Consider the following 26,261-nt stretch of genomic DNA (forward strand, 5'->3'; position numbering starts at 1 on the left):
TCAGGCTTCACATGTACACAGGCCTTTCTACTGCACTTTGCCAAGCACTGCCTTATCCTTAACCCTTTTATTGCCCCAGGAAATAGAAAAGTCCGTAGTTCCCCCTACTTTACGAGGAAATCTGTTACCCAGAACAGTTGAGCAATTTGCCCAGGATCCCAACTCTGGTGTGTGCCAAGCCCAGGCGGGGACCCAGGCCCCCAGCTCCCAGGTGCTGCCCCTGCCGAGGCTCCCCTGGGCTGAGGAAGGCGCTTCTCCCGGGCTGCTGGCACTGACGATTGTTTGCTGAGATCAGAAGTGAAGACAAGCTCTGCTGCCAGGCGCTCGCCTTGTGCCAGGCTAATGCCTGAAGCACATCTTTCCCTCAGTCCTCACAACAACCTGGGAAGTGACTGCGTCTTTCCCCATTTGACAGAGGAGAAAACCCTGGCTCAGAGGTTCAGAAAGTTGCCTGAGGCCTCATAGCGGGCAGGCGGCAGGGGTGGGACATAGACCCAGGTGTGTGACACCCGCCTCTGCCTCTCCTGTGGCTCTGAGGTCCAAAGCCTGGGCCAGGACCAACTGCAGGATGGCAGCAAGCACCAGGTTGTGGCGACATGTCATAGGCTTAGTGGCCTCACACGTCGTATTTTAGGACAAAGCCTACACATACGAATCTTTAAATTGCAGAGGGTCCTGCAAATGAGCCCAGGAGTGAGGGGAGACGGGGGTTCACTCTGAGGACTGGAACGTCAGAAGAGTTGGTTGAAGCTGAGAATTGGAGAACAAGCGGGGTTTATGTATTTTGATTATGTTGTACATCTTTCCACTTTGTTTTATTTGTTCTTCGACTTGAGCTTCTTCATCTGCGTAGAGGATGTATTTGCAGTGGAAAAGGAAATGGAGGCAGGGGATAGATGCTCAAGGGCACATGAAGTGAAGCCACAGAAATCTTTTAAAATTAGCATCAGCTTCTCTATTTAGTTCTGTTGTCCTATTCTCTTCTCTGGGAAGATACCCCTCCTGTAGTAGTTTTGCGGTAAAGTTTTAACAAAGTACTCAAAACAAATGACTCAGTTTTCAGATTTGCTAACACTTGCAAGGGTTTGGAGAAAATATTTATAGTTGTGTTTAGCATCTTCATAGTCTGGAGTTTGCTGTTTGAGTTAGAGAATTTTCTGTCTGTGTTAGAGGTACCTCTAACGCAAGCATAGTTGGTGTGAAGTTTCACATTCTGTGTGCCCCATGTGCTTGAGTAGAAGAGGTGTCTGTTCTTACTGTGCTTACAGTGGACTCTGAAATGGTGTCTATGGTGTGGTTCCAGTTTTGTAAAACAAAACTATAAAATCCCACTAGGCTGGGTGCAGTGGCTCATGCCTATAATCCCAGCACTTTGGGAGGCCAAAGTGGGAGGATCACTTGAACCCAGGAGTTCAAAATCAGCCTAGGCAGCATAGTGAGACCCCGTCTCTACAGGTAATTTTTAAAATTAGCCAGGTGTGGTGGCGTGCACCTGTGGTCTCAGCTACTCCAGCTACTCAGGAGGCTGAGGTGGGAGGATCACTTGAGCCCAGGAGGTCAAGGCTGCAGTGAGCCATGTTTGTACCACTGCACTCCAGACTGGGCAACAGAGCAAGACCCTGTCTTAATCAATTAATAAAAATAAAAAATAATTTCCCACTGAAAACCTAGAAGAAACTACAACAAAGGTGACTGTTATGGGGCCGGGCACGGTGGCTCATGCCTGTAATGCCAGCACTTTGGGAGGCCCATGTGGGCAGATCACCTGAGGTCGGGAGTTCAAGACCAGCCTGACCAATATGGAGAAACCCCGTCTCTACTAAAAATACAAAATTAGCTGGGTGTGGTGGTGCATGCCTGTAATCCCAGCTACTCAGGAGGCTGAGGCAGGAGAATTGCTTAAACCCGGGAGGCGGAGGTTGTGATGAGCCGAGATCGCGCCATTGCACTCTAGCCTGGACAACAAGAGCGAAACTCCATCTCAAAAAAAAGACTATTTTGATCCAGGGATTATAAGTGATTAAAATTTACCATGTTTTCCCATAATGGGTAGGAAAACTTTTTCATGATCAGGGAGAAAAATAGGTATATTTTACAAGGGACCCATCTTTTGTGGGTCAGTGAGCAACCTTTCTTCTCCGAGGCACGTCTCTGACCTACCCAGCCCATATAAATCTGAACCCCAGTAGGTTGTCCCCCCTTCCCCCTGCCCCACACAAAGATTTTAGAGCTAGAAGGAGACTGGAAAACACATAACCTTGCCACTTCCTTCTGCAGATGAGGAAAGCAAGGCCTGGCAAAAGCAAGGTTCCTGGTCTCAGGGTAGTCAGTGGTTGTGCCGGGCCTCCTCAGCCCCTCATCCTCAAGGCCCACAACAGAGCAGCGGCAAGAACAGTCCCATCCAGGGACACTCACAGGCTACCGTAGAGACACACGCAAACCACTGGCGCCTGTGCTTCCAGAGCTGTGGGCAGAGTGCCATGGAGCCAGCTGGAGAGGGAAGTGCTGTCAGGGCCTTGGAGTGGTCAGAGGATCTCACAAGAGGTGGCACTGGTACAAGAAAGGCAAGTAGGAGTGTGGCAGGCAGGCAGGACAGAGGGTGTTCTAAGCAGAGGGGACATGAAGTATAGGCACTGAGCAGAAGGCACCCTTGCCCAGGGTGCAGAAAGGGGCTGTATTGGGAGACTGGCACAGGCCGGGGCAGGGAGGGCTGGGCTAAGGCATTGGCATCGTTCTTGGAGAGTTTGAAGCCAGGCAGGTGGCCTGGTCAGACCATGTTTGAGGAAGGAGCCTGTGTCACAATTCCCTGTGACCAGTCAGAGGGTCTTCTGCTGGACAGATCACATGCACCCATAAGTTGGTCAGATGCCCAGAAGTGTTTTGCCTCAGATATGGAGCAAAATTAGCCTGACACTAAATGCAGCTCTGGTCCTACCTACTAGAGCTTAAAGCAAGACTCCGAAGAATCAAACTGTTTCAGAGTAACTTACCAGCATCTTAGAACAAAGCTCAAGAATATTTACAGATTGCAAAAATATCCAACATCAGCAAGATAAAATTCACATGGGCAACCAATTAACATTTACCCAACAAGCAGAGAAGCAGGAAAATACAACCTGCAATGAAAGGGGAAGAAATCCATCAATAGGAGCTGACCCAGAAATGATACAGATGGTAAAATTCATAGACAGGACATTAAAACAGTTGTCACACCTTTATGTGTTCAAGAAGCTAGTAGAGAGATTCAGCCTGTTAAGTAGAAAATGAGAGATATAAAAACTCCAGGCTAGGCCAGGCATGCAACGGCTCACACCTGTAATCCCAGCACATACACCTGTAATCCCAGCACATTGGGAGGCTGAGGTGGGCAGACCACCTGAGGTCAGGAGTTGCCTGGCCAACATGGCAAAACCTCATCTCTACTAAAAATACAAAAATTAGCCAAGTGTGGTGGCACACACCTGTAATCGTAGCTACTCAGGAGGCTGAGGCAGGAGAATCACTTGAACCTGGGAGGTGAAGGTTGCAGTGAGCAAAGATTGCACCACTGCACTCCAGCCTGGGCAACAGAGCCAGACTCTGTCTCAAAAAAAAAAAACAAAAAAAAAACAATAACAAAAAACTCCAGGCTGGGTGTGGTGGCTCGCGCCTGCAATCCCAGAACTTTGGGACGCTGAGCTGGGAGAATTGCTTAAGCTTAGGAGTTCAAGATGAGCCTGGGCAAGATGGCAAGACCCTGCCTCTAAAAAAAAAAAAAACAAAAATAAAAAACAAAAAAACAACAACTCAAATCAAATTTGTAGGGATTAAAATTGCAATGTCTGAGCTGAAAAATACACTGGATGAGATTAATGGCAGCATAGAAATTGCAGAAGAAAAGACTAGTGAGCTTGAAGACACAGCAGTGAAAAACCATCCACACTGAAGCCCAGAGGGAAAACAGGCTGGAAAATGTTCAGAGAATCAGTGAGCACAGACCCCTTCAAGTGGCCTCACGGAAATGAAATCCAAGTCTTAAAAGAAGAGGGAAGAAGGGTGACAGGAAAAAAAGATGTGAAGAAGAAATACAGCTGAAAGTTGTCCAAATTTGATGAAATAATTAGGCTGAGTCAAGAAGCCAAAGAATACATACTGTTATCATTTCATTTATATAAAATTTGGCCAGGTACAGTGGCTCATGCCTGTAATCCCAACACTTTAGGAGGCTGAGGCGAGCAGATTGCCTGAGCCCAGGAGTTCAAGACCAGCCTAAGCAACATGGCAAAACCCCGTCTGTACAAAAAATACAAAAATTAGCTGGGTGTGATGGTGCACACCTGTAGTCCCAGCTGCTCAAGAAGCTGAGGTGGGAGGATCCCTTGAGCCCAGGAGGCAGAGGCTGCAGTGAGCCATGATGGCTGCCACCTCACTCCAGCCTGGGTGATAGAGCGGGACCCTGTCTCAAAAACAAACTTATTTATATAAAATACTAGAAAATGCTAACACAGGCCAGGTGCTGTGGCTCATGCCTGTAATCCTAGCACTTTGGGAGGCCAGGGCAGGTGGATGACCTGAGGTCAGTAGTTCAAGACCAGCCTGGCCAACGTGGTGAAACCCCGTCTCTATTAAAACTACAAAAGTCAGCTGAGTGTGGTGGTGCACACCTGTAATCCCAGCTACTTGGGAAGCTGAAGCAGGAGAATTGCTTGAACCTGAGAGGCAGAGGTTGTGGTGAACCGTGATGACGCCATTGCACTCCAGCCTGGGCAACAGAGCGAGACTCCGTCTCAAAAAAAAAAAAAAGGAAAGAAAATGCTAACACAGATCAGTGCTTACTCAAGGCCTGGCAGAAATTTCAAAGGGGAGGTGTGGCAGTGGCTTCAAGAGTGTATGCATATGTCAAAGCTTACCCAATTATGTACTTTAAATGTGTGCATTTCATTGTATGTCAACATACCCCTGTAGAGCTGGGGTTTTTTTTTTTTGAGACAGAATCTTGCTCTGTAGCCCAGGCTGGGGTACAGTGGCGCGATCTCGGCTCACTGCAAGCTCCGCCTCCTGGGTTCATACCATTCTCCTGCCTCAGCCTCCCAAGTAGCTGGGACTACAGGCGCCCGCCACCATGCCCGGCAAATTTTTTTTTTTTTTTTTTGTATTTTTTGTAGAGACAGGGTTTTACCATGTTAGCCAGGACATACAAAACATTAGCCAGGCGTGGTGGCGGGCGCCTGTAGTCCCAGCTACTCAGGAGGCCGAGGCAGGAGAATGGTGTGAACCCAGGAGGCGGAACTTGCAGTGAGCCGAGATCGCACCACTGCACTCCAGCCTGGGTGACAGAGCGAGACTCCGTCTCAAAAAAAAAAAAAAAAAAAAAAGAGGTAACCAGGACGGTCTAGATCTCCTGGCCTCGTGATCTGCCCACCTCCCAAAGTGCTGGGATTACAGGCGTGAGCCACCGCACCCGGCCTGTTTTTGTTTTTTAGAGACAGAGTCTCACTCCATTGCCCATGCTGGAGTGCAGTGGAGTGATCGTGGCTCACTGTAACCTCAAACCCCTGGGTCAAGCCATCCTCCCACCTCAGCCTCCCAACCAGCTAGGACACTACAGGCATGCACCACCGCACCTAGCTAATTTTTAAAAAAATTTGTAGAGGCATAGTCTTGCTATGTTGCCCAGGCTGGTCTTGGACTCCTGGCCTCAAGCAAGCCTCCCACCTTAGCCTCCCAAAGTACTGGGATTACAGATGTGAGCCACCATGCCTGGCCTCTGTAGAGTTGTTTTAAATATTAAAGTGTAAAAAAAAAAAATTTTAATGAGCCGGGTGTGGTGGCTCATGCCTATAATCCCAGCACTTTGGGAGGTCGAGGCGGGTAGATTGCTTGAGCTCAGGAGTTCAAGACCAGCCTGGGTATTATTGTGAAATCCCATCTCTATGAAAAATACAAAAGTTAGCCAGGTGTGGTGGCATGTGCCTGTAGTTCCAGCTACTAGGGAGGTTGAGGCTGCAGTGAGCTGTGATCATGTCAGTGCGCTCCAGCCTGGGTGACAGAATGAGACCCTGTCTCAAAAACAAAAAAAAAAAAGAAGTTTTAAATGAAGATTATAGGGTACCCTACATTGTGTTTGGTTTGCAGAGGGAACAGAAATGAGTGAAGCTGCCTAAGCATGGTGGCTCACACCTGTAATCCCAGCACTATGGGAGGCCGAGGCAGGTGGATCACCTGAGCTCAGGAGTTCAGGACCAGCCTGAGAAACATGGTAAAACCCCATCTCTACCAAAAATACAAAAAATTAGCTGGGCATGGTGGCACATGCCTGTAATTTCAGCTACTCGGGAGGCTGAGATGGGAGGATTGCTTGAGCCCAGGAGGCGGAGGTTGCAGTGGGCTGAGATCATGCCACTGCACTCCAGCCTGGGCGAAAGAGTAAGGCCCTGTCTCAAAAAAAAAAAAAAAAAAAAAAAGGAAATGAGTGAAGCTGTTTTTGGAGTTAACTGACCAAAAGTTAAATGACTAAAAGAAGAGCGAGGCAGGAGGTTATAGAAGCAATCATGAAAAAAATACAGATCCCCAGGGTCCCAAACCTGGTTTCCGAGGATGGGTAGTGTTTGAACTTGGACTTGAGACTCAATGGGCATTTTCAGTGACCAGCAGGTAAAGAGGCTTGGCCTAGTGTTTCTGAGTAGGGAAGAGTGCTCCTCCCTGCTGCCTTGGGAGGACTATCTGCTGCTGGACCACCCTGAGGACTGTGAGACATTAGCTCCGTGGGCTTCTAGGCTCCTGGCAGTGAACCTCTGGGAGTGAAGGATGCACAAAGGATGTTGTGGGAAAGAGAAGATCTGAGATGTCCTTTGGGTCATCTTTGGAGGATCTTGACTCTGAGGCTGGAGGGTTTGTGGCTAATTCCATGGGCAGTGGGGGCTGTTGGAGGCTCTTGAGCAGGGCCGGACAGGACCCAAATGGGGAAGGTCTGCAGTGAGCTGTGGAAATTCTTTGGCCTGATTCGCTGGATTTGTGGTGCACATCTGTGAGATGTGAGATTGGGATGGAGTGGACATGGGGACTCTGACATGGATTGTTTTGGGGCAGAGGAAGCCAATCCATGCTGGCGTCCCAGCCTGGGTCTGTAATCTCATTAATCTCCTTTTGGTGACTGGACCAGTTGCCTGTACAAGTGCCTCTTGGTCTCCTTGATCCAACCTCACTGAGCCAGCGTCGCTTGTATGCATGATAACTGCAAGACTTCCTTCCCAGCTGGCCTGCACGCAGGTGCCTTGGAGAGGCATTGGGCAGATGGCACGTGGCCATTTCCAGCAGTGGGGCACAGTGCTCAGGGAGACTGCAGCATCCTGGAGCCCTGCCAGCCAGGAGGGACTGTTCCCATTGCGGGCAGAATCTGTTACTTGCAATCAGAAGAACTTCAACTAATACTTGTTTTTTGCCTGTGAATTCAATTGACCTTGGGAATGTTGCTTAAACTCGCCTTTCACTTTCATTTTCCTATCAGTAAAGTGAAGGGTCATATCCACATTAGAGCCATCAGAGGAGCTTATTAAAAATGTCCAGGCCTCGGCCCTCCCTGGAGATATGAATTCAGCAGGTCTGGGGTGAGGCCCAGGCATCTTGGTTGGTTTTTTTTTTTTTTTTTTTTTTATTGATTTATTTGAGACGGAGTCTCGCTCTGTCGCCCAGGCTGGAGTGCAGTGGCATGATCTCGGCTCACTGCAAGCTCCACCTCCCGGGTTCACGCCATTCTCCTGCCTCAGCCTCCCGAGTAGCTGGGACTACAGGCGCCCACCACCACACCTGGCTAATGTTTTGTGTTTTTAGTAGAGATGGGTTTTCACTGTGTTAGCCAGGATGGTCTCGATCTCCTGACCTTGTGATCCGCCTGCCTTGGCCTCCCAAAGTGCTGGGATTACAGGCGTGAGCCACCATGCCCGGCCTATTTTTTATTTTTGAGACAGAGTCTCAGTCTGTCATTCAAGCTGAAGTGCAGTGGTGCGATCATAGCTCACTATAACCACAAACCCCTGGGCTCAAACAATACTCCTGCCTCAGCCTCCAAAATGGCTAGGGGTATGCACCATCACACCTGGCTCATTTTTTAATTTTTATTTTGTAGAGATGAGGTCTTGCTGTGTTGTCCAGGCTGGTGTCAAACTACTGGTCTCAAGTGATCCTCCCACCCCTCAGCCTCCCAAAGTGCTGGGATTGCGGGCGTGTGCCACTGTGCCCGGCCAGTTTTGTTTTTTGGTTTTGGGTGTTTTTTTTTGTTTTTTTTTTTTTGAGATGGAGTCTTGCTCTGTCGCCCACTGGAGTTCAGTGGGGTGATCTTGGCTCACTGCAACCCCCGCCTCTTGGGTTCAAGTGATTCTCCTGCCTCAGCCTCCTGAGTAGCTGGGAATACAGGCACCCGCCACCACGCCTGGCTAATTTTTTTTTTTTTTTTTGAGACAGGGTCTCACTCTGTCACCCAGGCTGTAGTGCAGTGGCACAATATCAGCTCACTACAACCTCTGCCTCCTGGGTTCAAGTGATCCTCCCACCTCAGCCTCTTGAGTAGCTGGGGCTACAGGTGAGTGCCACTATGTATTTGTATTTTTAGTAGAGACAGGGTTTCTCCATGTTGGCCAGGCTGGTCTCGAACTCCTGATCTCAGGTGATCTGCCCGCCTCGGCCTGCCAAAGTGCTGGGATTGCATGCGTGAGCCACTGTGCCCAGCCACACCCAGCTAATTTTTGTATTTTTAGTAGAGATGGGGTTTCACTGTGTTGGCCAGGCTGGTCTGGAACTCCTGACCTCAAGTGATCCACCTGTCTTGGCATCCCAAAGTGTTGGGATTTCAGATAGGAGCCACCACACCGAGCCTGGTTTTTATTTTTCATGAAAGTCATACATGAAATGCCAAGTGTGGTGGTATGTGCCTCTAGTCCCACCTACTCAGGAGGCTGGGTGGGAGGATCACTGGAGACCAGGATCATCCACCGCACGCCAGCCTGGGCAACAGAGTGAGCCTCCGTCTGTAAAAGAAAGAAAACAGAGTCACATGTGAAAATCAGTAGGTTGACATGTCAGTGGGTTCTGTAAGATGTGCTGTAAGAAACATGTCTCTCCTACCAATTTTGCCCTCTCTGGAGAGCTCCTTTCAGTTCTTTTCGCTGCCTGTCTCTGAATGCTGCTTCGGGAGCTGTGTTTGGTCCCCTGACTTCAGGTGTTTCTGGTTGACTCTCTGCGGGAAGAGAAGCATGCAGAGCTCTTGCATCCCCCGTCCCCCATTCCCCCAGCCACCCACCTCCCTTCCTGCTTCCACCCTGCCAGAGCTGCAGCGCTTCCTGGGCACGGGCCTTGCTGTGAGGACAGAGGAGCTCTTCACAGCGGAGGCAGGGGATGAATCACACCTGCAGTTCCTTGTCTGTGTGACTCTTTGTTTTCCCTGGACTTGATAATCATCTTGTTTGCTCATCTAGTTTTTTTTTTTTTTTTTTTTTTTTTGAGACAGAGCCTTGCTCTGTTGCCCAGGCTGGTGTGCAATGGTGCGATCAATCTCTGCTCACTGCAACCTCCAACTCCTGGGTCCAAGTGATTCTTCTGCCTCAGCCTCCCGAGTAGCTGGGCTTAACAGGCGTGTGCCACCACGCCCAGCTAATTTTTTGTATTTTTAATAGAGACGGGGTTTCACCACATTGGCCAGCCTGGTCTCAAACTCCTGACCTCAGGTGAGCCACCTGCCTTGGCCTCCCAAAGTGCTGGGATTACAGGCATGAGCCACTACACCCAGCCTGCTCATCTAGTTTTCTAAGTGCAGTTCCACACATTCAATCCCAAACTCTCTGCCAGTTGTCTCACACATTAGGAATGTGTCCTCTCCATTTCTTCCCCCTGCAGAGATCTCTCCTGCACCCTCTTGGCCAGCTCCAGTCTGGCCTCATTCCTCTCTCTACCCAGGACCCAGCTGTTGTCCTAGCGTCACCTCTGACCTCCCCTCATGTTAGAGCCCCTTTCTCCCGGATCCCGGGTCTTCCTCTCTCTGTGTCTGTGTTTGTTTGGGTGGAGTTTATCTTCCAGTCGGTTCCCAAGGAAGGGTTCATGGTTGGTGACTTTTTGGAGGTATTGCATGTCTGAAAAGTCTTTCATCTGTGTTCACCCTTGACCTTGCTGGATATAGCAGTCTAGGTTGGAAACCATTTTCCTTTAGGATTTTGAGGGTCTTCCTCCATTGTCTCTCAGCTTCCAGGATTGCTACTGAGAAGCCAGAAGCCTTTCTTTTTTTTTTGAGACGGAGTCTCGCTCTGTCGCCCAGGCTGGAGTGCAGTGGCACGATCTCGGCTCACTGCAAGCTCTGCCTCCCAGGTTCACGCCATTCTCCTGCCTCAGCCTCCCGAGTAGCTGGGACTACAGGCGCCCGCCACCGCGCCTGGCTAATTTTTTTTTTTTTGTACTTTTAGTAGAGATGGGGTTTCACCGTGTTAGCCAGGATGGTCTCGATCTCCTGACCTTGTGATCTGCCCGTCTCGGCCTCTCAAAGTGCTGGAATTACAGGCGTGAGCCACCGCGCCCGGCCCAGAAGCCATTCTAACACCTGATCCTTGATACTTGACCTGTTTTTCTTTCTGAAAGTTTGTAAGGTCTCTTTGTTCCTAGTGTTATAAGAACAGATACATAGTGGTATGCCTTGGTGAGGGCTGTGTTCATCCTTGCAGCCAGGTGGTTGCAGCCTATGTGCTGGTGGGTGTCTGGGTCCTCTGCTGGGGTCCTCTTCTGCCCCGCCTCTCTTGTTTTCCTTTTTTTGTTGTTATGTTTTTGTGTGTTGTTGTTGTTGTTGTTGTTGTAGGGTTTTTTGTTGTTGTGGGGTTTTGTTGTTTTTTTTTTTTTTTGAGACAGGGTCTCTCACTCTGTCACCCAGGCTGGAGCACAATGGTGCAATCACAGCTCATTGTAGCTTTAAACTTCTGGGCTCAAGCAATCCTCCCACCACAGCCTCCCAAGTAGCTGAGACCACAGGCATATGCACCATGTTCAGCTAATTTTTTTATTATTTTTTGTAGAGATGGAGTCTCACTATATTGCCCAGGCTGCTTTTGAACTCCTGGGCTCCAGCAATCCTGCCACCTTGGCCTCCCAAAGTGCTGGATTCCAGGCATGAGCCACTGCACCTGGCGCCCCTCCTGTTTTCTGTTTGCTCTGGCTGAAGGCCTCCTTTTTCTTTTCTTTTTTTTTTTTTTTTTTTTTTTTGAGTTGGTGTTTTTGCCCTTGTTGCCCAGGCTAGAGTGCAGTGGTGCAATCTGGGCTCACTACAGCCTCTGCCCCCTGGGTTCAAGCGATTCTCCTGCCTCAGCCTCCCAAGTAGCTGGGATTACAGGCACCCACCACCACACCCGGCTAATTTTGTATTTTTGGTAGAAATGGGGTTTCACCATGTTGGTCAGGCTGGTTTCGAACTCCTGACCTCAGGTGATCCACCTGCCTTGGCCTCCCAAAGTGCTGGGATTACAGGCATTAGCTACTGTGCCCAGCCTGGAGGCTTCCTTTTGTATTGTGGACTTTCTAAGCTGGCCTCCACTTTTCTTTTCTCTCCTGTTTCTGTCTTTTTATGCTTTTATCCTACTTTCTAGAAGACATTCTCAACCTTATTTCTCCAACCCTCTGTCAGATTATTTCCATGATCACATGTTTAATTTCTGAAAGTTCCTGTTGTTGTTTGATGGCTGTAGAGTCAGTCTTCTCTCATCTCCCTAAGGATGTTTTGGAAGTTTCTTCTCCCTGCCTGGTCTTTGTGTGTCCCAAGTTGTGTGTTTTCTGTCTAGTTCGCCTTTTACATGGCAGAGGCTTTCTTCAGATGTTGGCAGTCCCCTGGTTGGAAGAGTGAGGCCCAGCAAGGCTGACTGGAAGCCCTGAGCACATGCATGGAGCCTGTGGGCCCCGCGGGTCTCTGACAGCAATCTGGCTGGGCTGCTGGGTGGGGAGTCGTTGCTTTTAGCCTTCCAGGGCCCGCTGAGTCCTTGCCATGCATCCCCCACTTTCCAGCTTCCAGAATTGTATGGCTGCTTCCTCCCCTCATTCTCTCTGTCCTTAGGAGATTTGAACCTTTTTTCTTTGAGATGGAGTCTTGCTTTGTCACCCAGGCTGGAGTGCAGTGGCCCGATCTCAGCTCACTGCAGCCTCCCCCTCCTGTGTTCAAGCAATTCTCTGCCTCAGCCTCCCGAGTAGCTGGGATTACAGGCGCATGCCACCATGCCTGGCTAATTTTTGTATTTTTGGTAGAGACAGGGTTTCGCCATGTTAGTCAGGCTGGTCTCGAACTCCTGGCCTCAGGTGATCCGGTCTGCCTCGGCTTCCCAAAGTGCTGGGATTACAGGCGCGAGCCACTGCGCCCGCCCGGTTTTTCTTTGTTTAACCCATTCCCTCTCATGGTAGTGGTGCTTGAGAAGGGAGTGAAAGAGTAATTGTGTGCTCATTATCATCACCGCCCAGAAGCTTCTGGCTTCTTCAGTGCCCTGCAGGTGACTCTTGCACATACCCAGCGCTGAGCACCATGGTGCAGCTCATCCCCTTCACCTCCTCGGTTCTGGTATCACAGTCTTCAGAGTATAGCCACTATTTTCCTCTAAGCCTCTGAACATCTTTGAGTGGTATTTAGGTGCTGGTGGGGCTGCCTGTTACACTGTAAGTTGTTCCGTCAGCACAACTATGCTGCCTGCAAATGAAGGTATGAAACCTCCCCAGACTGCTGTCTAATGGTGTGGGATGGAACCAGCTCCCTTTGAGGGAAACTAAATTGTTTTTTGCCACTTCCTTTAATTTTTTCCATGTTGCCTTTTTTTTCCTATACCTCCATTTAAACATCTATTGTTTTTGAGCTCTCTTCTTCAAAACTTGCTTCTAGGAACTATTACCCCTCTTCACCATACTGAACTCTAAGTCTTTTCTCTCATTCTGGAAGGCCATGATACCTAGAAGTAGACCACAGGGTTCTAACGGGGTGCCCTGGGTCCTGCAGCAGTCCCCTCATCATGCTTTAACAACTTATGACCCAGTAGTTTAAACAACGACCTAGGGAAGCTTGTCCCAGCCTGCCCTGCGTGTGCCCCCAGTAAAACCATGAGCGGCAGGAAGGGGAGCCCCTTGCGATGCTTGCCGTGACCCTAGAGGAGCAGAGCCCAGAGATCATCTTTAGGGACCTCTCCCTCTGGGCTGCACTCATCCAGAAGGTGCTTCCCAGAGCCTGTCTGTTGAGTCAGCCACAGAGCAGAGCGATGAGCTATCAGAGACCAGGGTGTGTGCCACCGGGTCCAGCTTCTGCTCTTCTTGTCTCACAGCAATGTTTGAGTCCTGGTGCTAGCCATGGCGCAGTCATTGGGCTGGTATCAGTGACAAGGTCTGGAGGGTAGGACAGGAAGAGTGGCCAGTTGGCTCCACCAGCCCCTGCTCAGGAAGGACAGAATGTGACAGGCACCCAGGAAACCTGCTTCTGAGCGTTTTCTTTAGCACACCCCCTACAATTAGCAGATGCAGCTTCTTGCTGGATTCTGAGGTCACACCTCAGACCAGATGCAGAGGCCCAGCAGTATCTGGAGTCAGTGCAGAAGGACCCACCAGGGAGAGGGAGAGGCCTCTGACAGGCCAGAAGAGAGCAGCAGTGGAGCCTGTTTCTGTCCAGAGCCCAGCGTCTGGAGCCCTGCTCTGCTGAGCCAGAAGTTTCCAAATGTTTTTTAGCAGTGGGACCCATTCTTCAAATTAAAAAAAATTTTTTTAAGTTAGGCTCTTGTTCCGTCACCCAGGCTGGAGTGCAGTGACACAATCTCAGTTCACTGTAACCTCGACCTCCTGGGCTCAAGTGATCCTCTTACCTCATCCTCCTGAGTACCTGGGACTACAGGTGTGTGTACAAAATACAAAAAACACTCCCAGCTGTCCAGCCTTAAATAAAATCTTGTACATAAGCCAGATGTGTTCAACAAGTAACAGCAAAACTGGTCCCATGAAACTGCCCCTTCCACAGGGGCCCTGAGGCACCTCTGCAAGGCCAGGGCCCCACAGGCGCTGCTGGAAAACTGCTGGTCTTCAGGCCAGTGAGGACAGAGAGAGAGCTCAACACAGCAGGCCCCGGGCAGCCATACCCACCTCGTACTGGGGTCAGAGTCTCGAGGAGCCTCAGAGATCATGGTCCCCGGCTCCTCCAGCTAAGGACACAGACCACGAAGAGGAGGCCCTCCTAGTGTGTCAGCCCTGGCCCTGAGAATTTACCTTTAATTTAATTCTAGACCTATTAACATGGGTATCGGGTTTTTAAGCCCATCTGAAATTGGGAAGAATAGACCAGAAGCAGGAAGAGGGTCTGCTACAGGGAAAAAAGAACTAGAAAGACCAAACAGAAGTCAGAAAGTACAGCTACCATGGGGCCATGTGACAAATAGCCCAACCAACCCACACGCCCCAGCGGCCCCTGAGGCTGCACGGATAGACGGACAGACACACAGCAGCACCATGAATCCTTGAGGGAAAGTAAAGCTCAGCATGTGTCAGCCTTTACGGGGATTCAAGGTTAAAACGGAGGGAGAGAGACTTGGAGGGAAAAGAAAAGGCAGTGTGGAAAGCACAAACGGCCGCCTGGATAACCGTGGTTTGTTTGGGTTAGAATTATTTCCAGAGGCGTCTTTCCTGGGGGATTTGTGCTGCCGCTTCAAAAACCCTCGGTCCACCCTGGTATTCCTGAAACATTCCTGCTGAATTTCTTCCAAGTTCTGATAAGTCCATGCCAAAATGGTCTGTCTAGATACATGTTTCCTTTGGCTGTGAAATCTTCAGCATGTTTTTGTTTTTCAGCCTGGGTTTACCACATTCTGACTGAGGAACATGTGTGAGTGTGTGTGTGCGTGCGCACACGTGTGTTGATAAAAGCTATGATAAAAGCTCAGCTACAAGAAGTTTGAAGAACTGTGATCTGAGCCCCAGACATTTGTGTTTTCTTTTTCTTTTCTTTTCTTTTTTTTGAGATGGAGTCTCGCTCTCTCCCCCAGGCTGGAGTGCAGTGGCGCGATCTGGGCTCACTGCAAGCTCCGCCTCCCGGGTTCACGCCATTCTCCTGCCTCAGCCTCCCGAGTAGCTGGGACTACAGGCGCCCGCCACCACACGCAGCTAATTTTTTTGTATTTTTAGTAGAGATGGGGTTTCAACGTGTTAGCCAGGATGGTCTCGATCTCCTGACCTCGTGATCTGCCCGCCTTGGCCTCCCAAAGTGCTGCGATTACAGGCGTGAGCCACTGCACCCGACCTCTTTTTATTTTTTTTTGAGACAGAGCCTTGCTCTGTTGCCTAGGCTGGAGTGCAATGGTGCGATCTCAGCTCACTACAACCTCCGCCTCCTGGGTTCAAGCGATTCTCCTGCCTGAGCCTCCTGAGTAGCTGGGACTACAGGCGCCCACCACCACGCCTGGCTAATTTTTGTATTTTTAGTAGAGATGGGGTTTCATCATGTTGGCCAAGCTGGTCTCAAACTCCTGACCTCAGGTGATCCGCCCGCCTCGGCCTCCACAGCGTTGGGATTACAGGCGTGAGCCACCAGTCCCGGCCATTTACATTTATTGAGTGGTGACTTTGAAAACCCACAGCACTTGGCGCTCCAAGGGTGGTGAGAATGGAAAGCACCATGTTTTCCCTCCGAGCCCACCCAGCCTAGAAAGAGTGGGTGTGGAGGTGCAGTGCCTGGTGCAGATGATTCTGGCAGCCCCACATAGGGTGGTTAGGCATGGGGCTAGATCCCTGGAGCAGCCTAGCCCCTGAATGAATAGATATAAAAGACCTACTGTGCACCAGGCTCCAGGTGTGGCACTAGATGAGGCAAGCACAGTTCTGCCCTCATGGAACTTGCAGTCTGGTAAAAACAGAAAGTGGACTGGAGTGAAAATCGCTGGGTGAGTGGGGCTGGGACGACTTCTGGATTGTACACAGTTCCTCTAGCAAAGGTGGCAGTGTGTGTCCTCAGCACGAGGCAGCAGAGGTGCTGGCTACAGTCTTCCCAGTGTCTGCAGGTAACCAACTCGCTTCTCCTAGGAATGCAGGGGCTTACGCTAATCTCAGGGTGGTGGTCACACGGAGTTCTTCTTGGGGAGTAGACGGGATGAGCACATTGGAGTCAGAATTCACAAGTACTGAATAGTGACCCAAAAACAAGGTTGCCTTGATCCCAGGAAACAACGTGTCATGTGTGTAGGTCACATTGTCTCAATGAGGCAGTGCTGTCACTGCGCCTGACTGCTGAAAGGAATCCCTGCACCTGAGAACAGCCACTCAGGGCCCTGAGCAGGGGGCTGCCCACAGCATCAGCACCCTGTATTGAAGTCGTCCATGAAAACTTTGCTTCTTAACTTGAATTTTATGTCTAGTCAGGTCTCAATACATTCTGTCAAGAGAGTCTCTCGACACTGGAAAGGAGAAATGGTTTATCCTGTAATGTTGGCAGCTTGGAGTAAAGAAAACACAGCCTGGGCCAGGTGCGGTGGCTCACGCCTATAATCCCAGCACTTTAGGAGGGCGAGGCGGGCGGATCATGAGGTCAAGAGTTCATGACCAGCCTGGCCCACATGGTGAAACCCCATCTCTACTAAGAATACAAAAGTTAGCCGGGCGTGGTGGCATGTGCCTTTAATCTCAGCTACTCAAGAGGCTGAGGCAGGAGAATGGCATGAACCCGGGAGGCAGGAGGTTACAGTAAGCCGAGATCACACCACTGCACTCCAGCCTGGGCGACAGAGCAAGACTCCGTCTCAGGGGTTAAAAAAAAAAGAAAGAAAACACAGCCTTAGGTGTTCATAATAATCAGGAATGATCCTGGAGCTGTTGCCTTTTGAGGACATAGGATAGCAGCTTGTCTCTTCCCGCATGAGGTCTTGCTTAAGGGAAACTTTACAGCCCTGAGCAGCCCCTTTGGTCAGTAAGTATCCAAGAGTTATAATTAAATAATTTGGGCACTCCCAGAAAGGAAGCGTGGCTCCCTCCCCATCACCACCCTGCAAACCATCTTTAAAGGACACTTAGGCCAGGTGTGGTGGCTCACACCTGTAATCCCAGCATTTTGGGAAGCCGAGGCAGGAGGATCAGTTAAGCCCAGGAGTTTGAGACCAGCCTGGGCAACATAGTGAGACCCCATCTCTACCAAAAAAAAAAAATTAATTAGCCAGGTGTGGTAGCATTCACCTATAGTCCCAGCTATTCAGGAAGATAAGGTGGGAGGATCACTTGAGCCCCAAGAGGTCGAGGCTGCAGTGACCTGTGATCGCACCGCTGCACTCCAGCTTGGGCAGCACAGCAAGACCCTGCCCCAAAAACAAAAAGCAAACCTTCTTGCAGGAGCTGGATTTTGAACTTAAAAACAAAAAAACAAGCACACACCATTTGCCTGCTGTGCACACACACACATACTTCCTCCCTCCCTCCCTATCTCCTCTCTCTTTCAGCTCACCAAACTTTGTGTATTTTTTTTAGCATTTCCAAAGCATTTTAACTCTCAAATTCCTTATTTATTCCATCTTACAAGTTGCATCCTTCATTTCTTTTTTTTTTTTTTCGAGACGGAGTTTCACTCTGTCACCCAGGCCAGAGTGCAGTGGCGCGATCTCCACTCACTGCAAGCTCTGCCTCCCAGGTTCACACCATTCTCCTGCCTCAGCCTCCCGAGTAGCTGGGACTAAAGGCGTGTGCCACCATGCCTGGCTAATTTTTGTATTTTTTTAGTAAAGACGGGGTTTCACCATATTGGCCAGGCTGGTCTTGAACTTCTGACCTCGTGATCCGCCTGCCTCGGGCCTCCCAAAGTGCTGGGATTACAGGTGTGAGCCACCACGCCCAGCCTCTTTTGCATTTTTATGAAGTTTTGAATATGAATAAGCCAAAATTTTAGACCACCTACTACTACTTTTTTGTTTTTTTAGTAGAGATTAGGTCTCGAGCTCCTGGGCTTAGGCAATTCTCCTGCCTCAGCCTCCTATAGTGCTGGGATTACAGGTGTAAGCCACTGTGCCTGGCCTACTTTTTTGTTTGTTTGTTTGTTTTTTGTTTTTTGTTTTGTTTTTGTTTATTTTTTTTGAGACGGAGTCTCGCTCTGTCCCCGAGGCTGGAGTGCAGTGGCGCAATCTGGGCTCACTGCAAGCTCCGCCTCCCAGGTTCACACCATTCTCCTGCCTCAGCCTTCCAAGTAGCTGGGACTACAGGCGCCCACCACCATGCCCGGCTAATTTTTTGTATTTTTAGTAGAGACGGGGTTTCACCGTGTTAGCCAGGATGGTCTCAATCTCCTGACCTCGTGATCCGCCCACCTCGGCCTCCCAAACTGCTGTGATTACAGGCATGAGCCACCGCGCCCGGCCTGTTTGTTTGTTTGTTTTTGATATGGAGTTTCACTCTTGTTGCCAAGGCTGGAGTGCAATGGCGTGATCTCGGCTCACCACAACCTCTGCCTCCCGGGTTCAAGCGATTCTCCTGCCTCAGCCTCCTGAGTAGCTGGGATTACAGGCATGAGCCACCACACCTGGCTAATTTTGTATTTTTTTTAGTAGAGACGGGGTTTCTCCATCTTGGTCAGGCTTGTCTTGAACTCCGGACCTCAGGTGATAGGCCTGCCTCAGCCTCCCAAAGGGCTGGGATTACAGGTGTGAGCCACCACGCCCAGCCTCTTTTGCATTTTTATGAAGTTTTTAATGTGAATAAGCCAAAATTTTAGATCACCTACTACTTTTTTTTTGTTTTTTTAGTAGAAATTAGGTCTCGAGCTACTGGGCTCAGGCAATTCTCCTGCCTCCGTCTCTCATAGAGCTGGGATTATAGGTGTAAGCCACTGTGCTCGGCCTGCTTTTTTTTTTTTAATTGAATTTTTTTTTGTTTTTTTGATACATAGTTTCACTCTTGTTGCCCAGGCTGGAGCTCAATGGCGCAATCTTGTCTCACCACAACCTCTGCCTCCTGGGTTCAAGCAATTCTTCTGCCTCAGCCTCCTGAGTAGCTGGGATTACAGGCGCCCGCCACCACGTCCGGCTAATTTTGTACTTTTTTTTAGTAGAGACGAGGTTTCTCCATATTGGTCAGGCTGGTCTCAAACTCCCGACCTCAGGTGGTCCGCCTGCCTCAGCCTCCCGAAGTGCTGGGATTACAGGCATGAGCCACTGTGCCCGGCCTAATTGAAATTTTTATTGAGATAATGGTCACTGCACTTGTATTTATAAGAAATCCTGAGTACCCTTTACCCAGTTCACCGCAATGGTAACTGCAAAACTATAGTACACTGTCACAACCAAGGCTTGTCTACTTTTTCTTTTTTTCTAAATTGTGATAAAATACACATGAGATTGACTGCTAGTGACAGTACATTTGCAATGTTGTGCAACCATTGTCACTATATAGTTCCAGAACATTCTTTTTTTTTTTTTCTTTTTTGAGATGGAGTTTTGCTCTTGTTGCCCAGGCTGGAATGCAGTGGCACAATCTGGGCTCACTGCAACCTCCGCCTCCCAGGTTCAAGTGATTCTCCTGCCTCAGCCTCCCGAGACACTAGGACTACAGGCATGCGCCACCATGCCCGGCTAATTTTGTATTTTTAGTACAGATGGAGTTTCACCATGTTGGCCAGGCTGGTCTCAAACTCCTAACCTCAAGTGATCTGCCCACCTCGGCCTCCCAAAGTGCTGGGATTACAGGCATGAGCCACCGTGCCCAACCTAGTTCCAGAACATTCTTATCCCTCAAGAAAGCCCCTACCAATGCGAAGCCACTCCCCATTCCTCCTCCCTCCTCCTCTCTCCCAGCCTGTAGCAGCTGCTCACCTGATTTCTACCTGGGATTTTCCTCTTCTGGATGTTTCATAGAAATGGAATCCTGGCTGGGCGCAGTGGCTCACACCTGTAATCCCAGTACTTTGGGAGGCTGAGGTGGGTGGGTCACAAGGTCAGGAGTTCAAAACCAGCCTGGCCAAAATGGTGAAACCCTGTCTCTATCCCAGTACTTTGGGAGGCCAAGGCGGGTGGATCACAAGGTCAGGAGTTCAAGACCAGCCTGGCCAAGATGGTGAAACCTTGTCTCTACTAAAAATACAAAAATTAGCCGGGCATGGTGGCAGGCCCCTGTAATCCCAGCTACTCGGGAGGCTGAGGCAGGAGAATCACTTGAACCTGAGAGGCAGTGGTTGCAGTGAGCCAACATCACACCATTACACTCCAGCCCGGGCGACAAGAGCAAAACTGTGTCAAAAAAAAAAAAAAAAAGGAATCCTACAGTGTGTGGCCCTGAGTCATACGTGCTCTCTCTGACAGCCCCTGAGTGTGTCTGGGTTTTGTCTGTTTAAATGAGGGTTTATTCAGCCCCAGACTTCTGGTACAAACCAGGGGACAGCTAGCTGCTCTTGCACTCAGCACAGCTAACAAACCAGCAGTGCCAGGCTCAGCCGGGAGTTCTTTTGCCTCCAAAGAAAGGCTCGAGAAGAATCTACACTAACTTTAGTGGAGGCACTTACATCAGTGCCTCCACTAAAAATAAAGCAAAAACAAGCAAATCCAGGTGACAGTTACAAAAAAAAAAATACAGTGAGTTTATAAAATAAATACAGCAAAGGTGTGTTGAGACCGCCAGTGAATCAGGTCACTGTGATGAAAGCCGCGCAGCAGGTCTGAGTGTTAACCCCACGCGGCACCTTCCTTGCTCACTGTGAGCAAACAGTGGAATTCCCTGCTCCCAAGATCCTGTGCTGCTTCCCACTGGCACCACTCTCAGACCGTAAGAAATCGGTTTGCTCCAGAGGAAGATGATGAAGTCGTTTGCTTTGAGGTCCAGTGATTATCATTGTTTCTGACCTAATAGAAAATCATCCCTCACTGATGCCCAGCCCTGCTGGTCTCGAAGCCCCTCACAGGCATCATGTCATGACACCCAGGGTGTGCCCAGAGCCCCAGCAGGCAGGACTGCCAGGCAGGGCTAGGACCAGGCCTCTCTGTTACTAACCTAGAGAGCAGTCAGCAAAGCAACCCCCGAGTTTGCCAGCTTTTCAAGCGTTGGTTTTTTTGTCTGTTGAAACCTCGGTGTATTTTAGCAGAGGCGCCTTCCCGAGTCACCCGACATCTGTGGCTCGGGGTCATGATTGCTGCGACCACCCGGGGTGCTGAGCTCCGCCCCGGCCTGGCGTCTGCTCTGAAAAGGTCCGGACTCAGGCAGAGCAGACACCCCAGGGCCACTTTGCCAGTCCTTCAGCAGGCGCCATGGGCTCCTCCTCCAAAGCCTGTTCCATCGGCCTCTTAGGGCCTGCCTGTACCACCAGCCCCTGGCTTATTGCACCAGCATCCGGAACGGGGTTCTTGTTCTACCTGCCCTTCCCTGCAGCTTGTCCTCACTGCAGCCAGAAGGGTCCTCAGACGACATGCGCTAGTTCACATCTCTCCTCTTTTTTTTGTTTTTTTGGGTTTTTTTTTTTTGAGACAGAGTCTCACTCTTATTGCCCAGGCTAGAGTGCAATGGCACGATCTCAGCCCTCTGCAACCTCTGCCTCCTGGGTTCAAGTGATTCTCCTGTCTCAGCCTCCCAAGTTGCTGGAATTACAGGCGCATGCCACCATGCCCGATTAATTTTGTACTTTTAGTAGAGATGGGGTTTCATCATATTGGTCAGGCTGGTCTCAAACTCCTGACCTCAGATGATCCGCACGCCTGGGCCTCCCAAAGTGCTGGGATTACAGGTGTGAGCCACCGCGCTCAGCCCACATCTCTCCTCTTTTTTTACTTTTATTTTGTTTATTATTACAGAGGGTCTTGCTCTGTTGCCCAAGCTAGAGTGCAATGGCACGAATATGGCTTACTGCAGCCTCAAACTCCTGTGCTCAAGTAATCCTCCTGCCTGAGATTCCTAAGTAGCTGGGACTATAGGCACATGCCACCATGCCCAGATAATTTTTTAAATTTTGGTAGAGACAAGGTCTTGCTGTTGCCCAGGCTCGTCTCAAACTCCTTGGCTCAAGCAGTCCTCCCTCCTTGGTCTTCCAAAGTGCTGGCATTACAGGTGTGAGACACCATGCCCAGCCCTTTCCTCTTTTCACACCCTTCTGGCAGCTTCCCACGTCACTCAGAATGAAATCATACTTCTTCCCTCAGCCTGAAGCCTGCCATCAGCCCTAGCAGCCACTCTGGCCTCACCACTGGGCTGCAGCCTCCCAGCCTCCTTGCTGCAACCCTGAGCTACCCTCAGTTCTACACTTGCTGGGGCTGCTGGGTACCTTCCCTAGGTGTTGGCAGGATCACTGCCCCTCCACTCCGGGCAGAGTCAGGGTGTCCCTCTGGCCCTTCTCTCTGTTACGCAGTATGGCATTGGTTTGTCCGGGTTGTGCCCCACCCTCCCCAGTAGGATGGCAGCTCTGGGTGGGCAGAAACAAGTGTTTTGTTTGCAGTTGAGGTTTCCCCAAAACCCAGCATGTGTGGGTGCTCATTTGTCGAACAAATGATCACATGCCTCCAATTAGAGGTGTCCAGGAGACAGCTGGTGCGAGGCCTTGGGCCACATGAGCCCTGCCAGTGGTAGGGGTGGTATGGTGTACCATGGAACCCAGTCTGGGAAATACTGGGTAAAGGCATGAGGCAAGATGATAAACCCGGAAAGATGTGTCCAGAGTGACTTCCTCTTCCTCTTTTAAAGAGCATTTACTGGTGTCCCCATGTGCTTTTCGTCAGACTGTGCTCTCCCACCCTCTGAGACCTGGCCTCCATCCCTACCCCTTCCTGAAGCCCTCCTGGGCTGTCTGCAGGCTGGCCTCCCACCTAGAGTGAGGGCCCTGCCAGGGAGTGCCAGTCCTCCTTTCGGAGAGAAGCCACTATGCCATGAGCTTCCGTCGTGTAAAGTCAGACCCAGACAGCCCAGGCCCTGGTGTCAGGAGTGTGGCAGCAGCCAGGGCCGGGGCTCTCCTTCTCCTTCTTGGGCCAGCCACTGGTCACACAGGTGCGCTCAAATTGGGAAGCTCTGTCATGCTGTGCACTTAGGATTTGTGTAGTTTTCAAATGTATATTTTCCTCCAGTAATACAAAATAGAGTTTCTTTTTATTGGATAAAAGTGGGTGAGGGGCTGGGGACGCAGAATGTTTCTGAGGGAAGCAGGTGGCCAGGGTCCATCCTCCATGCACCTCCTCAGCATCGGGCTGGGCTGGAGCTGGGCAGACGTGGCCTCCTCCTGCAGGGAGCTCCCAGGCAGCACAGGGGCCCTTCCCAGAGGCCTGGCAGGCAGCGTGAGTGGGGTTGTGAAGGGTGGGCAGCAGCGTGCCAGGTGAGCAACGCGTGAGGGGGCGTGTGTGTCCGGAAGGGACGACTGGCAAGGCCAGGGTGAGGCTGGGCCCCGCTTGCTCTTCCCACCATGTTCTGTTCTAGCGGCTTCTAGTAAAGGCTGTTAATGGGCGGAGGCTCACGTCAGGGGGCAGAGCCCGGAAGCGAGAGAGCCAAGGGAGACAGGGAAGTTTTATGTTCCAGAGACGTTGCGAGGTGATGGAGAGAAGAGGAAAGGGATGCGGGGTAGCCGTCCTCTGCCCGCTCACGAGCACTTCTCCGCCTGCCACCGTGCTGCTTCCAGCGCCCATCTTTCTCTATCTGGAGACCCCTCAGAGACTCCACTTTGGTCCTTGCTGTTCTTGCCCTTCCCCTGAAGCACAGTCGTCTCCTCCTCTCTCCATCATTCCCGTTGTCCTTGACTTACTATTCAAAAGCTAGCTGCTTCAAACCACAGCGCGTCTCAGCTCTGGACCAGGACTACGGGCAGTGTGTGGGGGAGTCCTGGCTCTGCTCCACCACGTCGGGGCCGTGGCCAGCGGGCTGAATGGCGAGGCCTGGGCCGCTTTTCTGTCTCCTCCACGCGGCCTTCTGAGTGGGGAAGGCGGGAGCCTGGCGGGAGCCTCTCCTCCACACAGCCTGGTGGCCTCAGCCTCGGCCTCAGCTAGCAGGCCTCTCCCCTCCCTTCCCTGGAGCCCCTGCATCCCCTGGAATGGGGGCTTAGCCTAGAGCAGCGCTTCCCCAAATCTGCACCTCTGAACCCCAGGTCCATGGAATGGAAATGGATGTGATGTATGGAAAGGGGGTTCCATAGCCAAACAAGTTAAGCTAAGCTCAGAGGGAAGGTGGTGAATAGAAATCCCAAACATCTGATCCCAGCACAGCCAGCGGTGGGGACCTGCCTGAGTGCGCTCCAGGTGGTCCCTGGGACTCGGTCCTGGCACCCCTGCCCTCCTGGATTGCATCCCACAGCCCTGCTGGCCGCCCCGCCCCAGCCTCCCTGCTGTGACAGGGGCAGGGGCTGCGGTGACCCTGCAGCACAGGCGCGGCTCCCTCGGATCCCTCGGATCTCACCGGTGCATCTGGGGTTCTGCGTGGAAAGTGGCTCGGGCTTCCAGTGCCGCTCTGCTTTAAGCTGGGACCGCTGTCCAGGGTGGTGCCCAGCCTTCTGGCATCTGCCATCCAACCCTTCCCTCTCTCCCCTCAGCGGCCCTGTGTCCTCTGGGCATCAACCCTAATGCCACCTCCTCACCTGACCACCCACTGCCAGTTGCTCATTTTATTTCCTGGTGGTGCCTCCCATATCTGAACCTAGCCTGGTGCTTACGTCCAATTGCCTGCTCTGGTGCTAAGAGCCCCATCCAGCCCACTCACGAAGGCTTCCAGAGCCTGTGCCTGTAACTTGGGCGAATGTGTGGAGTGAGCGACCAAAGGGCTGAGGGAGCAGCGAAGGGAGCCCCTCGCTAGGACTCTAGGACTCTGTTCTCTCTGTGTCTCTTAAAATAGCTCACTCATGGCTGGGCGCAGTGGCTCACACCTGTAATCCCAGCACCTTGGGAAGCCGAGGCAGGCAGATCGCTGGAGGTCAGGAGTTCTAGATCAGCCTGGCCAACATGGTGAAACCCCGTGTCTACTAAAAATACAAAAATTAGCTGGGCTTGGAGGTGGGCACCCGTAATCCCAGCTACTTGGGAGGCTGAGGCAGGAGAATCCCTTGAAACCGGAAGGAGAGGTTGCAGTGAGCCAAGATCACGCCACTGCACTCCAGACACAGTGAGACTCAAAAAAAAACTAGCTCGGCCGGGTGCGGTGGCTCACGCCTGTAATCCCAGCACTTTTGGGAGGCCGAGGTGGGCAGATCACCTGAGGTCAGGAGTTCGAGAGCAGCCTCAACATGGAGAAACCCCGTCACTACTAAAAATACAAAATTAGCCTGGCGTGGTGGTGCATGCCTGTAATCTCAGCTACTCGGGAGGCTGAGGCAGGAGAATTGCTTGAACCTGGGAGGCGGAGGTTGCGGTGAGCCAAGATCACACCATTGCACTCCAGCCTGGGTAACAAGAGCGAAACTCCGTCTCAAAAAAAAAAAAAAAAAAAAAAACTAAACTAGCTCATTCACCTCACTGGCAGGCTGAGACCTGCAGTCACTCCAGCGGCACCCTGAGTGAGCTCACACAAGAGAGAACTTTGCAGGCACGGTGGCTCACGCCTGTAATCTCAGCACTTTGGGAGGCCAAGGGGAATGGCTCACTTGAACCCAGGAGTTCAAGACCAGCCTGGGCAACATGGTGAAACCCAGTGTCTACAACAAAATACAGAAATTAGCCTGGTGTGGTTGTGGTGGTGTGCACCTGTAGTCCCAGATTCTTGGGAAGCTGAGGTGGGAGGATCACTTGAGCCAGGGAGATGGAGGTTGCAGTGAGCCGGGATTGTGCCAGGGCACTCCAGCCTGGGTGACAGAGCGAGACCCTGTCTTAAAAAAATTTTTTTAAAAGAGAACTTTCTGACAGCCAGAATCAGGTGGGGGCAGGAGGGAGGGGGTGGCCCTGTGCCTGTCAGTGTTTTAGCTGTGGAGCTGCAACCAAGTCTGGATGTGTTTGGGATTTCTATTCACCACCTTCCCTCTGAGCTTAGCTTAACTTGTTTGGCTATGGAACCCCCTTTCTATACATCACACCTATTTCCATTCCATGGACCTGGGATTCAGAGGCGCAGATTTGGGGAAGCACTGTTCTAGGCTAAGCCCCCATTCCAGGGGGATGCAGGGACTCCAGGGAAGGGAGGGGAGAGGCCTGTGATCACTCTGCAAAGCAGGGCTGGGTGGGGAGGGCGGGCGGCTGGGGAAGAAGCCTGCCATGTCTGGGAAGACCGGTTGGTCCTTAGAGGACCTAGCAGCAGCAAAGGCAAACACTGGCTCAGGCGGTGGTGACTGGTGGTGATGTGCCAACAAGAGCGGCCACCGCCCCGTCCTCCTTGCTGCTCTGTCTCTCCATCCTCCATGT

General features: G+C 51.1%; 1 protein-coding gene across 4 annotated transcripts in view; it reads left to right on the forward strand.

Moving 5' to 3' along the window:
* Window positions 1-26,261, forward strand: part of TECPR2 (tectonin beta-propeller repeat containing 2) — a 134,283-nt gene that overhangs the window by 103,442 nt on the left and 4,580 nt on the right. The gene's annotated exons all lie outside the window — the stretch shown is intronic.

The sequence above is a fragment of the Pan troglodytes genome, chromosome 15, assembly GCF_028858775.2.
Source record: "Pan troglodytes isolate AG18354 chromosome 15, NHGRI_mPanTro3-v2.0_pri, whole genome shotgun sequence".
NCBI lineage: Eukaryota > Metazoa > Chordata > Mammalia > Primates > Hominidae > Pan > Pan troglodytes.